Genomic DNA, 8,601 nt, shown 5'->3' on the forward strand with positions numbered 1-8,601 from the left:
CTACGAGATGGCAACCAAACCGACAAACCGGCTAGCATGGGTTGCCATATGAAAGGGGCACCTCAGCGCCTAGGAAATGACAACCGTACCGACAAACAGGCTAGTGTCTGCTACTGCATACCAGGGGCACCTTTGCGCCAACGATATAACAACCGGGCCTACTAACAGGAAAGCTACGAAATTCAAGTGATCATTTCTAACAAACTAAACAGTAAATTGAACCATTATTTTATACAGATATGTATTAAGATGTCAATTTCAAGTTGTCAATATTTTATTTTTGAACAAATCACCTAACGTAACGAAAAATGTACGCCATGTCTCGGGAAACCGTTCAAGTTGGTCGTGAAATAGTTTCTATCTTCTGTCGCTAGATGGTGCCACTGTCATGAAAAATATTCGAAACCTAAATTCTCTACATTTCTCTGCATATAAATGTAATTTTACATCATAATTATCATAATTCAACATGTAATTGTTGATTTGCACACTTATAATTGACTGATATCAAGTTTCTAAGATAAGAATAAAAGCTTGCCTAACAAAGAATAACCGAGCAGTCAAATAAGCATCGCAAGTAAATCGCAGAACAGTGCTTTTATTCGTCGTTTATTATGCAATAAATAAATTGAGTTCGGAAAGCAACAAACTATAAGCGTTTTAACTCGTCCAAAAATGACACGAATGAAAACAAAAAACTAAATTGGTTATTTTCGTCTTAATATCAGCTACAATTTTCATATGACAAAAAATCGACTTCCATTTAAAAAAAAATGGCCGCTATGAAGAAATATCTTAAGTAATGCCATCTATAATCGAATTGATAACTCCATTACCTGCTCCCCTCGGAATCATGAAACTTTTGTCTGAAACATTTTTTGCTAAAACCCTATGTTTTCGAGTTGCTACCGCGTCCAAGTTAAAATGCTCTATCGCCTGAAGAAAGGTACGCTAGGCGATGCTAGATAAACCTCCTCGGTTTGCTATTAAACCTAAAACAAAACAATAACTTCCCTATAAATCGGGAAGTGAAAAATACCTTCATTTTTCATCTTTTCCCTGTTGCATTCCGCAATAGCCTCGTTCAAATTCATTATTCGTTTAGCCCATTCTTTAATAGATTCTTCGTCTTTCCTTTCTTTTTCGTTAACTTCTCATTGTATAATGCAAGGGCGAAGGGCTCTCCCTATTTAGTGGCTTTGCTCGAATTGTGCGAACACTTCTGTAAATTACCTGATGGGTAAGGGTGCCGTCGTCGGGTTAGTCACCGCGGGCGACGCTCTATCGATCCAGTTGCCTTTGGAGGGGTGGAATTATAGGCACAGACAGTTTGAGAAGAGGCAGAGCGAGGGGGACTTTGATTACAAAGCTTCAACCGCAGCTGAGCTGTTGCCTCACTTGCGAGAGACCTTTGTCGATAATATTTAACTCATCCACAGTATCTACTTATCTCAAGTGACCATCATTGTTTTTTTCATACGTTTACCGTTAATTCAAGTATAAAAATTCTGTACTTATATTATTTAGTACACCTCTAAACATTATTTTTGCCATTATAATTCTTAATTTACTTTTATTTGCAAGTATAATTGTAAAAGTTTACTTGGAGCTTCAGAACCTTGTTCTTTAATGAAACATAAATTATTAGTTTAAATTAAAGTACACGGCACAATCAACTCTTATGTATTCCACTTTCCCAAGTGACATTACTATTTTTATTGTTGGACGTTACAAGTTTAAACGTAAAGGTAGCAGCCATGAAGACTGTATAAGGAGTCCTAATTGTGTAGTGTAGAAGTGTTATCAAAATCCCGACCTTGAAGTTATGAATATTTCTACCACTTCTGGCGCAAGTGAGCACAGCTACGATATATATATATATCATCACATTATCATCACATATGACATATATATAGGGTGTCCCAAAAATGTTGTAACACCTTGAAAAGGGTGTCTCAAAAATGTTGTAATACCTTGAAAAGGGTGGTTCGGGAGGTGATTTGAAACAAGTTTTTCCTTAGGGAAAATGTTGTCCGAGGCTTCGTTGAGGAGATATTAACAGAAAACCCCGACCAATCAGAGCGCGAGTATGCCGGTGGAGGGGGCGCAGTAGCGTAGGCTACTTAGTAGGCGGCCGCGCTCCCCGACCATTGAGAGCGCGAGTATGCCGATGGAGCGCTCGCGGTAGCGTAGGCTACGCGCTAGGTGGCCGCGCTCCTCGACCAATCAGAGCGTGAGTATGCCAATGGAGCGCCCCCGGATTGGTCGGGGTTTTCTGCTAATATCTCCCCAATGAAGCCTCGGACAGCATTTTCGCTAAGGAAAAAGTTGTTTCAAATCACCTCTCAAACCACCTCCTTCAATGTGTTACAACATTTTTGGGATACCCTGTATATGTATATCGTAGTCTGTGCGCACTTGCTCCGCGTGTGAACGAAATATTCATAACTTCAAGTTCGGGATTTCGATAACAGTTTTCTAATAACTTTCTTAGGGAGTTGGATCTCCTTATACAGTCTTCAAGATTTAACTCATCCACAGTATCTATTTATCTCAAGTGATCATCATTGATTTTTCATACGTTTACCGTTAATTCAAGTATAAACATTCTGTACTTATATTATTTAGTACACCTCTAAACATTATTTTTGCCATTATAATTCTTAATTTACTTTTATTTGCAAGTATAATTGTAAAAGTTTACGTGGAGCTCCAGGACCTTGTTTTTTAATGAAACATAAATGGCATGAAATATATGTACTCGATTTTATTATTAGGTTGTCCCGAAAGTTTCTTTCGTGAGTTGCACTCAATTATTTTATGTGGTCGTGTTTATATAAATAAACAATCTAATTTCATAGATATTCATGTTGTAACAGTAATGGAGCAAAATGAATCGTGCACAATTCAGTAATGTAACATAAAACATAAAATGTTGTGCATGTATTACTTATTAATAAAGCGAAAGAAACTTTTGGGACAACCTAATAGTTTAAATTAAAGTACACGGCACAATTAACTCTTATATATTCCACTTTTCCAAGTGACATTACTATTTTTATTGTTGGACGTTACAAGTTTAAATGTAAAGGTAGCAGCTCTAGTAGTTTTTTAATGGTGTAGATAAGAATAAAGCGTATTTTAAGTGGAAGAAATGTTGTTTTCATTCAAGAAAGGAGATAGAATATTTGTTCATATCTGTTGATAAATTCATCACCTTCCTGGCGGACCCTTATGAGCCCACGGCAGTGATGGACGTTCATGTGATTTTTCCCTCGAGGTATTCCTTTCTGCGTATGCGTACGCGACGTCACAGCTACATGTCGTCTGCTACCATACATGTATCTGAACCCCCAAAGGAGGTGCATTTATAGGGCCTTTGCAACTTTCCCGCGTTTTTAACGGACAAATAAAGTACAAAAGTACTAGTGCTTCTTTAAATTCATATTTCTACTTCTTTCTTATGAGTTTTTCTGGAAGTATATATATGTAAACATTGTTATAAATTATATTATACACTATATTTTTTATATATATATATGCAATAACATACACTATATTACAATTTATATATATATAAATGTAACGTATAAAGAAATTTATACATACATATATATATGTTATCGCATATGTATAGGCGTGTGTATACATGTTATAAATTAGTAATTTTTTTGTTATAGCTACTTTCTGGAAATGCTTGCATTTTTTTCCTGTGATCGAACTACTGTAATTTAGTTTCAAGTCGATTAAAATATGAAATTAGTTTTATTTAAACGTATTCAGTTAATATTCCTAAGGTATATGCTTTCAATATATGATTGTATATGTATATTTCATGTTTTTGTGTCTCATGTTCATTTTTATCTGCAATATTTTTGTTCGAATATTGGTAAGGTTTTCTGCAGTCTTCTTACTCTTAGCAATAAATGTTGGTATTCATATAATAAATCGGCTGGAGACGTGAAAACTAAAGAAATAATGAATTGTTTTCCACTTTTTATTGTACATCTATGCTATTTTCATTCATAAAAACTTTTCTCTTTCTCTATAACTTCCTTACAATTTGTTCCTTACTAGGATCCAATGGTACCCTAAATTCTAAGTAAGTGTATACAGCAGTGAGGACTGCAACGCTCGCTTCAATGCGCATGATCAGGAAAATCCCACGAATGTCCATCACTGGCCCACGGTATTAGTGGCGCCACCAACTCGTGCAACACTGGCATAAACTGGCGGGACATTCAAACAGGGATCAATGGAAATAATCGTATACCTTTTGAAGCAAACAAAATACTTTATTATTAGATATTATAGTACAGTACGTGTAGCCCGTGACACATTAAAACAGACCATTTAGTTACGTCCTAAACAAATAGCCCTCTTATTCCATAACCAACCATGATATGACCTACTGCACTTTCTGTCTTTCGTTCCCTCTCGTACCTTTCCATTCTCTCTCTCACGCACACTCTTACTTAATTTTTCTCTTCGCACTCTCGCTTTCTTTCTCTTTTCCTCTCCCCCCTTTTTTCTTTAACATTGCTCGCAAGCCAGTTGTCAACAGTATCGATTTCGTGTGCAACGAGGTGGGGGAGAGAGGGGGGGGGGAATTCTGCTCAAACGGGACGAGCTTTTGTTAGAAAAAATAATTAACCTTCTTTTTAGAATTGTTGCTGAAGAGATAGATACCAACATACAGTAGTCTCGATTCGTTTCCGCGCATTTCCAAGCACTTCCGCGCGTCCGATTGGGTACACTTCGACGGAGGCGGGGCGTATTTACTCTCCTGGCGCGTCACTGGTACGAATAATTCGCTCGGAGGTCGGTAATCCTCGCATTTCAATGTTAAGTCATTCCTTTTCGTTAATATTCTCTGTTTTACATCTTTTAGCGAAGTGGCAGCGAGTCAGGAGAATGAATGGCTAGTTTTAGGTGTGTGTATGCGGGCGTGTGCGCGCGCGCGCCAATGGCGCTTTTACGCATCTGATTGGGAGATGCTTCGTTGAAGGTGAGGGTATTCATTCCCCTGACGCGCCACTAGTACAATACGATGTAATGCGGGACATTGCAGGGCTCGCCACTGTAGGGGAACGTGGTGTTGAACCTTCCCCCACTCTCGCAGTATTGTCCTTTGTTGGATAGTTGGCGAGGCAGCTCAATTGGCTGTCGTGTAACGGCGACAACTCTACCCATACGCATTTTCGGTATTGGCCGAGGCAAACGTTACCGCGTGATGAAGGTCATGATAGAGCGGAAAAGCGATAGTAAGTATTGGCGTAATGTTAACCCTCGGACGATCGGTCGAACGACGGAGCCAGGTTACTATTCGAGCACCAGAATACGACTATGGAGTGTGACTGCTCGAAAAAAGGGGGACCCTGAGGACGTTTAGGGGGAGCGAGTGTAATCCTCTGTCTTCTCAGTCCCTTCTAGCTTGGGAGACTCTCGCCAACCATCCAATAAGGGACGATACTGTCACGCTATCCACTGCGATCCTCTCATCCACAAGACCACCCCCACTTTCTCTCTGTCGTTATAGAGCTACCGTAGACGGAGTTGGTAGTGGTGGGGGAAGCAGACGGTTAAGGAATTGAAGTAGAGGCGCAATGCTAGTAGGAGAGTGGGGGAAGCTGCTACAATCAGTCACAGTATAGGTACAACCTACGACCATATATACATGAACTGCGCAAGCCTAGTCTTTATCCACTGAACAGAGCGTAACCAACATCTTCATACCAAAAGTGAAACATGACGCTAATGCGCATGCGTCGAGTTCGAGAACTATAGCAAAAATTCCATTTCGATGACAGGCTGACTGCAGCTTCGACCAATGGTCAAAGAGCTGTTCGGCAAACCGTCCAAAATTTCAATCCGCACCTTTTCCCACTGCTATGGCCCATTGACTGTAGCGCTTGCGCACAACTGCTTACTTGTAACTTTGGCATGGGAGATGTTGATTACGGACTACACTATAGCTTGAGCAGTCCATGTATGTATGGTCGAAGGTCACAGAATAGGTACAACCCATGAAGACTGTATAAGGAGATCCAACTCCATACGAAAATTACTAGAAAACTGTTATCAAAATCCCGAACTTGAAGTTATGAATATTTCGTCCACTCGCGGCGCAAGTGCGTCGGACTACGATATATACAGGGTGTCCCAAAAATGTTGTAACACCTTGAAAGGGGTGGTTTAGGAGGTAATTTGAAACAACTTTTTTCTTAGCGAAAATGTTGTCCGAGGCTTCGTTGAGGAGATATTAACGGAAAACACTGACCAATCAGAGCGCGAGTATACTGGTGGAGCGGCCGCGGTAGCGTATGAGCGAAGCCGGCTAGTGCGTAGCCTACGTTCCACCGGCATACTCGCGCTCTGATTGGTCAGTGATTTCCGTTAATATCTCCTCAACGAAGCCTCGGACAACATTTTCGCTAAGGAAAAAGTTGTTTCAAATCACCTCCCGAACCACCCTTTTCAACGTGTTACAATATTTTTGGGACACCCTGTATTCTTGTCTCGTGCCACTCTACTAAGTCCCACCTCTACTGTTCTTTAATACGCCGCGTAAGGCTCAACGAAGTTGAAAACTCAACAGTTTTCGCTCAACTTATGGCAACTCTAGTGCCAAACGTGGTGGCAACCCTGCAACAACGCATTTTCTCTCTCTCTCTCTCTCTCTCTCTCTCTCTCTCCCTCTCCTTCTCTCCTCACTTCGTTAGTTTTCGAATCCTGATTCGCCGTGAGCCTTTCCTTGGAAACGTAGCCAAAATACTGACGGAATCGTGAGATCACCGTTCTGGAACCTTCGATTCGACCGTTGTTTAAAGGTTACAAGATGATTGGTCGTTTGATGAGTACCCATACGATCGAGACACGCTCCATGTCCGCGCTGCGACGCATAATTACGGATAAATCATGAGAATCCCACTTGCCGTTGAAAGACAATTGTTTTACAATTGGTTTACAATTGAAATAACTTGCGACAAGTTTGGAGATTGGTTCGTTTATTTTAATTCCTAGAAATAAATTCTCCATAAGTTTACATTTTGGTAATTAACTTCTGCCATTATCATAAGGAAAATGTTAATTATGCGTCCGTCACAGTCGATCCACGATTCTTCGACTCGTTCAAAATAGTTGCACAACCTACATATATAGACACGTATATATATGTACGTACGTGTGTATGTGTGTGATTTGTTTTTTTTTTTGTTGTTGTTTCTTATCTTGTATGCGTGTACGCATGTATATAATAGCTACAAATATAGTCACAGGCCAACATTTCGTAGTACAACACAGCACAATCATTGTCGTATCATTATTATTATTTTATTTTTTTTTTTGTTTTCATGTCCGATAGGTTTCACATTATATTACGGTGTCGAGTTTAAATAATATAATCGTATAATAATATATAATATATAATATATAATATTAAAATTGACAAGATATATTCTATTGACTAGGCACACTTAGTTCATAACAAGAAGAAAATTGTTTCCCTTTCTCTCCTTCGTGTTTTCCCTTTCCACGTGGACACGTTCCTTTTATCCTTCATTCTTTTCATATTTACCCATGCAATTTCGCAGATTTTCGAGCTTCTGGTTCTCTACATTACCATTATCGATCGTTACCAATTAATTAGTAAACATGGATGCGTAGCTGCGTTGTTTATTGTATTAATAGCGTGGTAGAAGAATGAATATATGTAGGTGCTGCAGAGGTACGCGGTTCCGATTGGGGGACGCTCTCGCGGAGGCGGGGCTTATTCATTCGTCTGGCGCGCCATCAGTACAATAACTAGACTGCGGACCTTAATGCGAAATAAAAGAGATAGAACTGAGATTTTAATATGACAAATTAGTGACAGATATTGAAAACAGTCTAGTACAGATTAAATTAGACTAAATTATTATTAAATTCTTTAATCAAATTCTTTATGGAATTCTCATTAAATTAGGTTAAACATAGTATAGATTAGTCTACACATCGTACTAAAACAATAACGCACAGTAAATAAAGTAAAACAAAGAAAAGCAAAATAAAATCTTTGTAAAAGTACAGTTACAATAATTGAATCCAAATAGGAATTTACTTTATTTCTGCAGATATTGTAATATGAATTTTACTTTTAATATTTTTTTTCTGTTATTCCATACTGTCTGGATTTTTAGATACTTGCGCATCCAAACAATTTATATAAATGCATAAAAATCCGCAGTCTAAGAATAATAAAAGAGATTATATAAAGGTTGTTAAATGGTTGTTGTTTTATTTTATTTTCATATCGAATCGTTCATATTGAAAACCCCTTTAGATACAGTAGGTGAGACAGTCGAAAAAGTGTAACGTGAATAGTAAGAGAAAAAAGATTGAGTGCGCGCCTGCCCTTCTCTAACAACGCATGCGCGGTAGGATGGTCCTTGTTTCAATGATCTTTAAAATCTATGTTGAAAAATTTGTGGGCTACTGAACTTTATATACGTAGATGAATTGTAATGTCCATCAGGTTGAGACTTACATGCATATTAGAGTGATCCTTATTTCAATGATTTTTTAAAATCTACGTCACACATCCCCTAAATATCTTGCAAATAC

This window comes from Hylaeus anthracinus, unplaced genomic scaffold, assembly GCF_026225885.1.
Source record: "Hylaeus anthracinus isolate JK02 unplaced genomic scaffold, UHH_iyHylAnth1.0_haploid 3, whole genome shotgun sequence".
Lineage (NCBI taxonomy): Eukaryota > Metazoa > Arthropoda > Insecta > Hymenoptera > Colletidae > Hylaeus > Hylaeus anthracinus.